The sequence below is a fragment of the Columba livia genome, chromosome 18 (assembly GCF_036013475.1).
Source record: "Columba livia isolate bColLiv1 breed racing homer chromosome 18, bColLiv1.pat.W.v2, whole genome shotgun sequence".
Taxonomy (NCBI): Eukaryota; Metazoa; Chordata; class Aves; order Columbiformes; family Columbidae; genus Columba; species Columba livia.
The window spans coordinates 12436369-12450186 of NC_088619.1; the positions used below are offsets into that span (position 1 = coordinate 12436369).

Below are 13818 nucleotides of genomic sequence, written 5' to 3' on the forward strand. Positions count from 1 at the left end.
TGCAATTTCTAACAAGGTACCTGGTGAGCAGGCAGGTTAGAGGAGAATATGAGTGGGGGAAGCTGGCTCAGCAGAGATGAGGATTAATCTCAGCCGTACAAGCACGCCCAGGCAGCAGGCTTCACTGGGGGGTTGCTATGTCTTTGGGCACCTATCAAAAATGCGCTATAAGAAAAAGTGATGCAATGTGAAAATGAGCATTCTTTATCTGTGTTACAGCAAAAAACTAAAGCCCAGCCTGGCCCACCCGGTCTTGCATCTCTATCCTTTAACTCCACCAGCCCACACATCTTGAAGGCCAAGGACCGGAGGGACAGAGCTGGCTGGGGCAGAGCCCCCACCATGGGCTTTGCTTCCATCCCAGCGTTTCTCCTGGACAATTTGGGCTGATTTCCTTATAGCCAAGAAAAGTTTCTGCCCTTTGAACCCCCAGCTCTATTTTGTAGGCAGCCCTTCCTGCTGCTGTCTGCTGGAGTGGGGGATCTGCCCCAAAGGGGAGTTTGCACTCCCAGCATTATCCACTCCCTGCTTTTCTTCTAGATTTTCCTGGTCCCCCCCGCAGCATCTGAGCAGTCTGGCGCTGACATGTGGGCAGCTTTGCTTACGGAGCATTTCTGCAAGGGCTGAGGCTGCTGCTGGGAGCAATCAGTTTGTTAACCTGGATCAATCCAGGCTGCCTGGCAACGATTCCTGTGTTACCCAACTTGCAAGAGGCAACATGTTCTCCAAAAGTGCTGTCTTGCTGAACTTGCATGGGATCTACCCGAGGAGGTTTTGCGCAGCAGCTCTTCCAGTCACAGATGGATTTTTTTTTTTAAGCTTCCACGCAACGTGCTGCCCCAGAACAACCAGTTCTTGATGTGTTAAGAGTTACACAACTGGTGACGATGATTTGGGCAATGTGGGAAGCCCCAGGGGACATCGGATGGTCACTGAGTTACAGTACACAGCTGAGTCTAATGGGGAGCCTGGTAAACTGAGGCACTGATTAAGGACAAGAATTTAATGTTGTTCAGGTGTCTAAAGATGCACCTGAAGAGCATCGCCCAGCCCAGGCGGGGTGTGCGGGGAGCCCTGTCCCTCTGCACAAGGTGGGAGGGAAGGGCAGCCCTGATGGAAACCACATTCTGCAGCCCCAGTGGCCAGAGAGGCTGTAAATGCTGCCTGCTGATAATCACCGCAATTAGTGCGCAACGTGCTCCTGCTAAAGGGGTGTTTCCAGATGCTTTAGCAGATGTTGGGGTACAATTTGGCTCGTGGAACCTTGGGGAGGATAAACTGCAGCACTGAGCTGCTCCTAAAGATACTGCCCTGCTCCTTTAAGTAGTAGCCAGAAGCTTGTTAAATATCATCATCTTACCAAAAGAAGAGGGGGAGGGAAGGAAAAAAAAAAAGTGTTTTGGCATGAGAACAATTTCTCCATTACCTCAATTAGTTCAAATGATCTGGAAAGGTTCTCTGGAGAAATCAAGCTAAATCTCAGCCAGCAAAGGGGCTGGTGGCTGGTTGGTCGCTGTAGGTGTTGATATGAGCATTAGTCAGCAGCACAGATTGCAGTGAAGTCAGTCAATATTGCTGTCGCTGCTGTCTGGCTACAGTCATAAATTAATTAATTATATCACTGCAGTAATTGAAGGCCTTATTCTCTCTAGGATTGTGACTCTGGCACCTCCCTGCCTGTTGCTGAGGCTGTCCGTCAGTTCAGTGAGGTCTGTGTTTTACTGAAATCATTATTTCCTGAAATACTGTAAAGCCTCTCCATAAAAAGGAGAGCTGTTTTTTTTTTAACCCATCTTCATCCTTTTCCCTGTTGCCGGCAGGAGAGGGACAGCAGCAAGTTCATGAAAGATGCAGAAGAGCGAGGCAGGTATTTCCAGTTCCAGCAGTTTGGGGTTGTTCCTTTGCAAATAGGGACTGAAAGTACCCTCGGAGTCCCTGAAATGATGATAGGATCCTATGGAGAGGCAGATTAATCCCTGTCAGTGCTCCAGACTGGCTCTGTTCCTGCAGTAGGGATCAAACACACACTGCGATGGAGTAAGACTGAGATAACCAAATAGGCTGAGAAAATTCATGGGCCGGCTCCCGCGCGGGTGTAAATCAGTGTCCCTGTGCTGGCTCTGCTGGAGCGGGGCCAAGTTCCACCAGCTGAGGGTCTGGATTGCATATTCTACCTATAAAAATGGTGTTTAGGATATCTTGGCAAAAGGAGGTATTTTTGCAACCCACTTCTAACTGGGCAGTGCTGTGTAGGGATGAAATCCAGTTACACTGGTTAAAAAAGAAAACTAATCAGGCTAAAAAAGTTACACTGGGAGCCTGTGGAGCTGAGCTTTTTTAGGTCTGGTCTTGTAAGACGACTTTGTTACAAGGTACCTGCTCAAAGCTGTTAGACACACAGGGATTCACATCGAACAGCAGTGAAGAAGAGGGAGGAACACCCTTACTTCCAGCACTTGGTATTGATCGCGAGCTTCCCAGCATGCAATGTTATGATTGGAAGTCCCTGCTCTGAAGGTAGGCAATAGTGGAAAGATTTTTGGCTTTGCCCATAAAAATAACTTATTTCTGGTCCTCATGATTATTCATAATGGTCCCAAAATATGAATTCCAGGCCCAAGATGCAGACTGCTGAGGAGCATCAGGTGTGCAAGCTCAGAGTTGTGAAAAATATCACTTACACTGTGCTCGTCTTCACAGAAGAGGTGGCATTTTTCAGCTTGCTTCTCAAAGCGTGGAATATTGATCAAGGTTGACATTACCAGTGGTTGCAACTGCTCATTTTTGAGTGTAACCCAAAAAACAAGCAAGCCATTGTTTGAAATCACTGGTCACCTTAGAGACGTTCAAGGAAGCCTCATTTGGGGGCACTGGGGACTGGCTTGAGCACGTTTGGGGCTGGAAGGGAAGGTTTTCATCAGGTCTGGTAGACAAGTACAAAACAAATGAACGTGCTGGATCCTTTTGAGGAGAAGCCCTGCTTGGTCAGGGCTGAGTTGGGACAAGAGACCTGTCCCCTTCCCTTGCTGCTACACCCCACCCCCCATTTTGCTTTGAGTCAGGGCGTGATTGAGTGTTTTCAGACCTTCAAGGTGTGCAGTGCTATAGGAAGCCCTAGGAGCTATGGAATATTATTTTTTGTAGGCCTATAAACCTCTCAATTAGTGCTGTAAAGGAGGAAAACGCTTTTATTCTGGACATCGCCCAAGGTGTAATGTATTTCTGCCTCTGCAGCAAGAAACACTTCTAGTATTTGACTGATTTAGGAGGCAAAGGAAGGGAAGGCATGGGGTTTTGTACCTGAACTCCAGGAAACTGGAACCAGCCATTTCTGTAGATTTCCTACAGAAAGGAGAGGGAAAGATTTTGTTTCTTTCATAGGACTCAGCAAAACCTCCCAAAGCACTTCAGGATAGTGACTGTGTGTTCTGGACCTGGGAGGGCAGACACGAGCTTTCCCGTGGTGATTTGGAAGCTGTTGTTAGGGGCTGTGAGAATGTGTGAGAGATGGTCCCACCAAACCCTGTTTGTGGACAGTGGGGATGTCACCTTGCACGTCCCTGCACATGATGCTGCATCGCCTGTGTGGGGCTTGGAAACCCTGGGTATCGCTGTGCTGGGGGATCAGTGGCCTCGTTTAGTGCTCTAATTAAACCCTGGGTGATTGAGTAGGGCTTTCTGCTGTGCCCAGCCACGTGGTTTTGGAGGGAGCATCCCAGTGACACCGGCCTTTTGAAGTCCCTGGTCCTCCCCTGGGGTCCCTCTGCCGGGTGTCCCCTCAGGCTTCTCCCCAGCCATTTTTCAGCTCATTTTAACTTCTAGGGGTAGCAGGAGGGAGGCAGAGCCAGCAAGGATGACTCCGGGGTATAAGACACATTCCTCCGGGTTAGCCAGCGTTTCCAAGCCTTTCAGTGAAAAGCCTTAATTAACCAATAATCAGCCAAGCATGGCAAACCCAGAAGCAATAAGTGCCGCTTCTGGCTCCGAGGCTAAAGGCTAAAATCTGCTCAAGGAGCTAAATTAGTCATCTAATTGGGATTTCTGTCCATCCTTATCCTGCTCTGGGTACAAGAATGAGATCAGTAACAAGTTTCCAGTTCTTCCCCCACCATCACCTTTCCTTAACAGCCTTGTCTAATTAGCACCATAATGCAGAAGGACCAAAGTCTGACCCTGGGTGTGAGGGTAGAATCTGGGCTTGAACTGTTGTTTCACCCAAAATCCTGCAGTCCCATGAATTTGGGTGAGTTGCACTGATTTACACCAAGAGAAGGTTGAGCTCTTCTCGCCCTGCTCCAGGTGGGACACGCCAAGGGCCGCCCACCACCAAATCCTCCCGTATTTCCCCACTTTGAGCATGTGGAAGGGGTGGCACCGAGGGGCTGTGAAGAGGTGGCAGAGGGTGTGGGACGAGGTGGATGAGGACTTTGTGTCCCAGGGGACCCTCAGTGCAGAACAAATATCCATCCAACACGCGTGGAAAGGTCTCGGTAACCTGCGTGGTCTTAGTTGTGCTCAGTTTTTATGTTGATACTGCATCAAAAGGAGTTGAACCCAGGCAGAGTTTTTAAAATCACCTTTGGCATCTTGACATTTTAGGCAAAGGGATTGCTGTATCTGTGTGAGCTGATAGGAAAGAAAGTCATCGTTCTTGCTGGGTTTACTTTAAAAAGAAAGTGTTTTAACACCTCTTGGACTTTCAGCAATCAAAATATGTCATCCAAAAGCTGAGAGGATTGGAAAAGTTTGGAAGAAACAAATAGGAAAGATGTAATAAAAACATTAATGCGATCAGACACCTAACTTTCCATTTAAAGATTAAATTAATGGGTCAGATTGGAAGTAACAACTCCCTACTTGCTATACAAAAATACATAACACACACTTTTGCTCTAAAAGCACTTAGAATTTTATATTTAAACATATAGAAGCATAAGTAAATACAAACCAGTCCAAAGCAGAGTTACAGGGAGCAGTGGAAGTGCAATGGCTTTTCTTTGAGAGACTGGGGTCATTCCGGGAGTAAAAGAAGAGCCGAGTGCTGGGGATGGGGAGAGGTTCCCACTTCACGCAGTGTCTGGAGAAGCCTCAGGGTTTCCCTGCTCGGCACAGAGCAGCAGGATCGGGGCACAAAGGGCTTTGCACCCCCACGTGGGGCTCTCGGCATCGGCGCCGACCACGGAGACAAATTCCCCAACACTGATATTTGTTAATTAGATTATGAAAATTGTTTTGGGCACTGGATTTGGGGACTGTCCCTGTCTCTGATGCTGTGTTAGTGTGTGCAAAGCCCATCTGTCCATATAAGCTTCATTACTGCAGATGTGGCTTTTGCCACATCTTTTGTGATGGACTTTAAATGTTCCTGTCAGGCTAATAATAATAGAAATAGCATTCGGCGGAAGGGCAGAGGAGATGAACTAGATCCGAGGTGCTTCTCAGAGAGCTGGATTGTATATGATGCAGAGAGATACATTCTAGATGATGTTATATTTTCAAAACCTGATGTCTCGGAGCCGGACGTGGCTCTCCGGTGCATCTTGCTCATCTCTAAAGAGCAGTTTCCTCCTCTGAAATCAGCTGCTTTGCATCAAAGTCCCTCTCAGGTGAGGTCCATTCCTGCATCCCCCAGGCTTAATGCCCCAGGTCCCCTGTCCCCAGCCCAGGACCGATGACCCCGGGGCCGTGGCCAGCGCAGCCCCGTGGGCACGGCTGCTCAAGGGGGGCTTTCTTACCAGTGTTATTTTGTGGTCAAAAGGTTGCATATGCTCTTTTTTCTTTTTTTCTGATGCAGAGGCTTAGAAAGAGTGGAAAGCAAAATATTTTGATAATTATTCAGGCCAGCGGGTTACATAAAAGGTTCCATAGCCCTCTGCATCAAACCTTAACAGTTCAAACCACAAATTCTGTTTTTGCAGCCATAAAGCATTTTGGGGGGGGAAGGTAGGAAAAAAAAAAATCTATTTTCCATTTGCTTGAAACTTATAAAATTTTATGTGGTGAAAAATGACAGTTTACTCCCAGAAGGAAACTGCCCAGAGAGGCTTGTTTCACAGGCACAGTGGGATCAAGAAATAGGCCTGGACTTGTGTCCTTGGTCACATGAAGTAGCTTTTGAAAGATGTCACCGAGCAGCAGGCAAAAGCGGCAGCAGCGTGGGGCGTCCGTGCGGCTGGGAAGGGATGGAGGGGACGGCACACAGGGGATGCTCTGGGTTTTGATAAAGGATGAAATCCTGTCCTGTGTTCAGCACCTTCAGCTTCCTCAGCCCCTTTGATCTCCCAGGCTGCCATACAGCACTCGCCAGCGTGAAGATGCTTGGGGAGATGAGCCAGAGGAACAAGGGCATTGCCTGAAGCATCCCAGCTCATGTGCTGGTCCAAGGTTTAACAGCAGCACTCAGAGCATCTCTGGCTGCCAGGGTTGCTGCTTGCTCACACTGCCATGGTTTAATTCTCTTCTCACAGCAGTGCCCAAAGCAGAAACCTCAGTGGAGTTACTGAGGTTTTCCTGGGCTTTGCTGGGTTAAGAGAACCAGACCCCAGCATCGCAGCGGAGGACGAGATGCTGCAGCGTCGATGGGAAGTACTGGCACAGGAGCTCACGAGCTCCAGCAATTCACTCTGAATTTCTGGTTGCACAAAGTTAAATCCCGTGAGCTGGGAGTCAGGTTCTCAAAGCACAGAGCAGATCTCCCCCTCCAAGTCCAACTCAGCTCCAAATCCTGCTCTGGGCAGGGTCTGATCAGCAGAAGGTGGCATCAAGACGTGGCACAGGCAGGTCCATGTGAGGCTCAGGGTGCCCACATGATGCTCTGAAGTTGCATCTTTTGGAGGATGAAATAAATCTTCCATGCTGCATTTACCAAAAAGAAGCTGCCTTAAGGCTGTGCCTTGATATTCTTTAGTTCACTCATTATTTTCCAGCTCTGTATGAAGGTGCAGGGGCTAATACACTCAAGAGTTTGCTTTGCTGAAAAGGTTAAAACCTCCCCAACCCCCAGCAAAGCCCATGGTCTTCCAAAGTGACCCAACACTGCAAAAATCACACAAAATAACAGGTGCAGTGCATGGAACAGGCTGTAAGTCCCAGGCATTGAAAACGCAACATGGGAATCCAAAGCAAAGTACGCAAGGAGTTGAATTTCATGCAAAAACCTATATCGTCTGGTTTCTGGTTGTTAACGTAAAGATGTATATACAAGCAGTCCCAAGTATGTAATTATTTTTGCTTTCTAAGTAAAAGATATCCTGAACGTTGTTGAGAAAGAGATGCACTTTCTTTCTGGGTTTTCTAGCCTGGCACATGAAGAAGTCATCTCTCACATCTCGTCTGCTGAAAGGGCAGCATGAAGAAATATGTTAAAAATTTCCCAATAGTCAGCCACAAAAACACAGACTATTACCAGCTAAAAAACAACATTATTCCCCCTGCGTGTTAGAATTTGACACTTCTGGGTATTGGCAACGTTTTTTCAAAAGAAAATTAAAAAATAGCTGCATATAAATGAAAAAGGTCTCTTTGCTTTTCCATTTGCAAAGGGGAAAAGAAACAAAACCAAAAAACCTTCTGTTCTTTTTACATAGGAAACATTAAAAAGTCATCTAATGTACTGAAACTGGCACTAATTAATGAGAAAACATGAGATCTGGGAGGAGAAATAAAACCATAACCTGGGCTTTCTGTAGTGCAGTTCACAGTTGTGACACATTTAAAGCCAAAAAATGCGTTTTGCTTGATTCTGTAGGATTTGTAATTAGCAACTTGAGAGGAAACTTATGCAGCAGTGAAATGCAGGCCTTTTTTAAAAAAAATACTTCAGCATTAGTGGTTTTCTTGGTGATGGGGATGTGTTAAACTGCGTGTGGAAGCTGCAGTGATTTCCTTGGTGATGGGGATGCCTTAAACTGTGTGTGGAAGCTGCAGCCCCCGGGTAGAGCCCCATCACAATCTGTGGCCGTGCCTGAAATCCCCAGTCACTCCTGTACCAAAGCTCCTCAACCTCTCTCTTTTATTTTTTTGGGATTTCTCAGCCCCATGAGCCGCCAGCATTTTTGAATACCAACCTTGTACCTGGGGGATTAACGATTGGCACGGCTGCGTGCTGCCTCAGACAAGCAGGCTTTAGAAAAGCCCCGTCCAGCAGATAAGTGGCCAAGGAGCTGGGTTAGGCTGGTTTATTCTTATTGCCACACATCAGAAACTGAGAGCTGTTACCCTGAGCCATGTCCTTCTTTACATTTAGACACCTATGTAGCCTAGGAGGGGTGTGGCATTTGTGACAAACATCCTTCCTGTTGCAAGTTCTCCTGTCCCAAGGGGACATACAGGCATAGTGGAGGTTTCATTGAGCTCTGCAAGGTCACTCCAGCTTATCGGCATTTCCAACACCCTCTTAGAATTTATCAAGTTGGAAGGAGCCCATGAGGGTCATCAAGTCGAACTCCCTGCTCCTCACAGCACCTCCTAGTTAGCATTTACCTGCGGAAACTGTTGGAATGGGATGGCTCCAAGTTCTCTGGCTCAAATTTTCTCTTGAAATGAAAGAGCAGTATTACCGATGGTGTGAAATGGTGGTGGTTTATTTACAGTCTACTGAGGCCCTGGTGCAATAGTGAAAAGGTGCTCTGAAAGGCTTTGCAATGGGGACCAACGTCCTCAAAGAGACTTTGCAACTCGTGGGGAAATCACAGCAGCTGTGTGGTACCTCCCGACACCTGGACTGCTGGAATAAATGCTCCAACTGGAGTTCTGCCTGCTCACGGCATCATCCCCACGTGTGTTTATTGCTGGAGGCCTATAATGTGAAAAATTTTATCCAGATCATTGTCTGCCAGGACGAGATGGAGTTTTCTAGCTGAGCACAGACAGGAAAACTTGTTCTCGGAAACTGGTGAAAGTTTGAACTCAGAAGGGAGTCCAGGAGAACGTCTATGCCATGGACTGAATTGACCGATTGTGGTTGTGTAGCCTCAGCTGAAGGAGTTATTATTTTCACGTCTGGTAATAAATAGAATAATGGACAAAAAGCCTAACTCCCTGCATGAAGTCTGAGTAAATGAGCTTGGTACAGCGGTTCGCTGCAGGATTTGTGGTTTGGGACCTTCTTCCAAGCTGTGAATCAATGCGCAGAACAGAGCCAGGGCCACTCGCATGGCTGTGGTGACTCGTGGGTATCCTTGGTTTCTCTCTTCTGCCTCCACAAATTCCCCTTTGCTGTCTCCCAGATGCCCATAGGACGGTTGTTACCATAGGGTGGTGGTTACCATAGGGTGGTCATTACCATAGGGTGGTCATCACCTCATCCTCCTCTTCCCCCATAGGTGAGAACACACACAGTATGTACGAGCTGGATTCCACCACCAGCTCATCCTTCTGGATTTTACTGTCATCTGATAAAGCCTCTCTGTTCTCAGTTTGCTTTAAACCCTTGTTGGGAAAGCCTCTTGAACAGTAACTCAGCCTCTGACAAGAAGCACTTAGAAGCGCCATCCTCCCGCTGTCAGCCGTAAGTCAGCAGTAGGACCATTAACATAATCCAGGTGTCTTCAGTCTCATTTCCAGACACGAACTGCTGGGCAGGAGTTCTCCCTGCAACACAAAGTAATTGCTTAAAGCAGCGTGATGGTGCTTTTTCAAAAAAAAGAACTTCTTTTGCAACATATCAAAAGAAAAAGTAGTCATCTGTTTGTGGTGTTCCTGATCAGTCTTGTTCAGTCTTGGGGCTATATTGGAATTCTTCTACATATGAGATGGCATTAATATTAGAATATAATACAAAATAATACAAAACATCGTAATACAATATCATATAATAATATAGTAATTAATATAATAATAACAACATTACTGATGCTCTGCACTGTGACTGTTGCACTGAGGGACACTGCCACAGCATCTGAACCCTTTCCCTTGTGTCACAGCTCCTCTGGAAACACAGTGCTCTTTTTGTTGTTGTGTTTTTCATTCTCTCTGCCTTCAATGTGTAGTTAGTCCCTCAAGAAACCAAGGTCCTCTGAGCCAGTCTCCAGCCATGTGTTTTCAGCAGACTTTCCTTTTTTTTTTAATGCTAAGAGCACTTACGGCCCTGGTACTTCCTTCTTGTGACACGTTATTGGTTTTGCCCCATAGGAAACCACAGGTGTTGTTCCAGGCGCTGCCTTCCCCAGCTGCTCCTCGTTCTCCAGCCCCAGTCTCCAGCTGCTTTCAGTTGCCGCAGTTTGGGGAGAAGTTCAAGGTTTGATGGGTAAGTGTCAGTGGAAAACTTGGATTTGTTTCATTTGTTTGGTTGAAGGTTCCCTTGCAGAAGCGGGCGGGTGTTTGGAGGGGGAGCGAGCTGCTCGCTTGGAGGGATCAGCTCTATTAAATTTAGGTTTTACATTTAGCTGTGAATTCCCAATATATGTGCATGCTAAATGACACTGCTAGCCTAATGAGTTCTGGAATTTAATTGAGTGCTATAGATATTACTAAATCTCTGCAGAAATCAGACCGAATGAAGGTTGAGAGAGAGATCGTGAGATCATTCAGAAAATCTGTCCCTTCTAATTACCCAGTGTGGGTTTGTGTGGTTTTTTTCCCGTGGGTTTTAAAATTGTCTGCTTCATTATTGAAGAGAAAATTGAATTATTTGAATCTGCGTATTATTTTAAGGTTTGACTGGCAGTGAAACCACCGTGCTGATCCCTAATCCCTGAATAATCATCGGCCAATTTTAAAATGTGGTCTCAGAGAATTACAGGAGGAGCGAAGAACAAAGCGATCAGAGTCTGCTTATCACAGGACTTTCATTATTGTTAGCATTACCAGCATTATTATTATTTGAAGTACACCCCTGGCATGTCTCACAGAAACCTCGTCCCCATCTGCTCTGCAGAGAGATTGTCAGGAAAGAGGTGAAGTCCATCACCCAAAGCAGAACAACCCAAAGCAGAACAACCAACGCTGAGGGCAAGGTAAATAATACCAAAATAATTCTTCCTTTAAAAAATCACATTGTTTGCCACACGTTTTAAAGCCCAGAAAGTATTGCATAGCTCCTAACTGCCTAGCTAGGAATACTGTATCCCTTTATTCTCTGAGTTTAATAGTTATAATTAGAACCTTTCCTATACGGTTTCTATACCTACGTGTAAGTCTAAAAACGCCCCTCTTGTCTTTCCCAATAAACTGAAGCATTGCTACACAGACTGAGGTGAAACAATTCAAGTGAGAAATGGAGGTGTTGGGATTTGAAGAGGGTGTGTGGTGGTGGTCATTGTTTTGGGGTTGTTTGGTTTGGTTTTTTGTTGTGGCTTTTGTTTTGTTTGTTGGGTTTGGGTTTTTTGTGTCTGTGGGTTTCGTGGTTGGTTTTTTGTTTGGTTGGGCTGTGGTTGGTGTGGTGGTGGTGGTGGTGGTTTTTTTAGGCAGAAAAATTCTCCAACTGAAATGTTCTCCCCAGCATCACTTTTGTCTCGGCAGCGTTGCTGCCCACACTTGGGATGGATGCGGATGGTGACAATGGCAAAATAAGACTAGATTTGAGGGGAAAAGGATGCTCAGCAACCCAAGAGGAACTCGATCTCAGGGGAGCCCGGTGATCAGACTTGAAGAGGAGAAAGAGAGATACGCAGCAGCAGACACAGGTAACGCAGCGGGGTTTGCATCTCCCAAAGAACAGGTTCCACTGGTGGGAAATTGTGTTTAGCTCTGCTTCGAACAGCCTCAGTAGTACCAGTTCCCTGGGGATGAGGCATCTCCCCTTCCTTTCCCTACAAAGGGAACCCCTCTCCTTGTTTAAAACCACAGGGGACAGCAGGAGAAAAAACACATTTCTTGGACTTAAGGCAGGGAAGGTCTCGTTATTAATGCCAAAGTACAAGAGTGTATTCTTCATTTGAGCCATAACTGCAGCGTATGTTTCTACACCCTCATATATACATTAATATTTCGGAATTCTTTCTTTGGGTTTTTTTTTTTTTAATTGCAGCTTATTTTTCTTCCCTCCCGCTCCGCATGTCAAAAGGTGATTGATATGTGTAGAAGTGGGCCTTAAAAACACAAGTCATTGCCCCGGGTTCTTCCTATAATCAAAGCACATGCCCACCCATAGCTAATGAGACATTAGCCTGATGTCAGCTGATTGATTTAGAGCAGTCCTGCCACCCAGCCGAAGAAAGCAGAGCCTCTGATGGTGGGCGAGGGGGGCAAGTGGCACCTGGAGGAGGGGATGTTTTGCCTTTAAAAGTTCATGGTGTAAAACTTGTTTATATTTGTGTAAAGAAGATGCGAAGCAGTTTTTCCTCTTTAGTGTTTGTGTTAAACAAAGGAACCGGTTAACGGGAATAGCGGTGAAATCCCATTCTGGACAAAGTTAGGAGGTTTAAGTTATTGAAAAGCGTAAGCATAGTGGAGTGTGTCACCATGATTAAAGCGAAGGTCTTGCCTCACGCCCATGGTGAGAATTGGCTGTTTTCTTGGTCTAGTTGTGCATTCGCAGTAAGCTGGGAAAATACATTTGGCTATGATTTAGATAAAATTTCTCAAAAATCCTTTGCATTTTCTTCTTTTCCTTTCTTTTTCCCCCTTCTTTTCCCTCCTCCTCCAGCCCCACTGCCCTCCTCACTCTGGATTTATGGGTCAGGAACCCTCCAAGTTGTCCTGATGGATTAAGCAGAGACAAGTTGTATCGAGTAAATTAAAAATGAAATAGTTACAGCTGTCGGAATAGTCTCAGGGCCAGCGGAGGTAAAAGTCTTTCTACCCTTGAGGGGCCTGGAATTAATCTGTGAAGCACCAACTGCTTAAATAGAGGCAGCTCGAGTGAGGGCTGATGTCCCAAAGGATGGAGAGGACATCCAGTGGCGTTGGGCTCCAATGGGGTGTACGGGGAACCAAGGGAGCTGCTGGCCCCAGGTGTCCCCAGAGTCCCACAGCCAGGAGGGGACAGCAGCGGGGACACTGAAGAGGGAGCGGGACAAACAATCCCAGGGATTTGATTTCTGCCCTTGGAGATCTCTGTTATTGCACCATGGGGGTTAAAGTTAGAAGTTATCTGGTGGCGTCCCAGGCACAAAGTGACACTGAGAGCCCTACAGAGCTGAAGATACAGATGGGGGTACAAAACCTGCCTCTCATCCTACCCCGAGCTCCCTGAGAGACAGAGCTGGGGGTGTTTCTTTGCAGGTGGTGATGCTGAGGCTGACTTGGGTGAAAATGCATCTTCGTCCTCGCTTTTGGCAAACTGCTTTGCTCTTTGGACGCCTGTTCTCTCCCCTGTCTGCTGCCTGTGCTGCTGTCTTGCTCTGGTTTTGTGTGTTGGGTTTGGTTTGGTTTGTTGTTTGTTTTTTGAATAGCATCAAGCTGAACAAGACAATTCAATGAACCAGGGGCTGCCACAGTTCCAGTAACACAAGTACCCCGTGCTAAATGCACAGGGCAGGCGATGTCTCATCCCAGGGCTTGGTCCTGCTCGATTCAGCTACCCACAAAAGCACAGTTTCTCCCTACTGATAATAAATCAGAGACAAGCGCATTCATAATTTCCCTTTTGTGAGTTTGAAAGGATGACCCCTTTTAGCCAAAAGAAAGCACTCCAGAGCGTCTCGCTGCTGCGGGTGCTGCTGAGCCCTCCCCAGGCACACGTGTTCGTAGTGAAGATGTTTGGGCCAGTCCCAGAGTTAATGGAGCGGAGACGACGGGGACGGCTGGGAATGACACGTGGAGGAGCTTTTCATCCCAGCTCATCTTCAAGCAGCACCCATGAGGTGTCTGTGCCGCGCACACAGCGATAAACCGGCACCGGCAACAGGTTCTGCCTCTGAATTATTGCTTTCAAAC

The 13818-nt window shown here is 46.8% G+C and overlaps 1 long non-coding RNA gene across 8 annotated transcripts in view; it reads left to right on the top strand.

Annotated features, from left to right (window-relative positions):
- The window catches only part of LOC110365819 (uncharacterized), a 158718-nt gene that overhangs the window by 138061 nt on the left and 6839 nt on the right, over positions 1-13818 (top strand). For 5 of the 8 annotated variants that reach the window (XR_010467090.1, XR_010467097.1, XR_010467091.1 and 2 more), the window contains exons 3-5: positions 10132-10246; positions 10851-10955; positions 11441-11624. This is a non-coding gene — a long non-coding RNA (uncharacterized LOC110365819). The remainder of the gene's footprint in view (positions 1-10131; positions 10247-10850; positions 10956-11440; positions 11625-13818) is intronic. The other 3 variants (XR_010467096.1, XR_010467092.1, XR_010467095.1) reach the window with 3 other exon arrangements.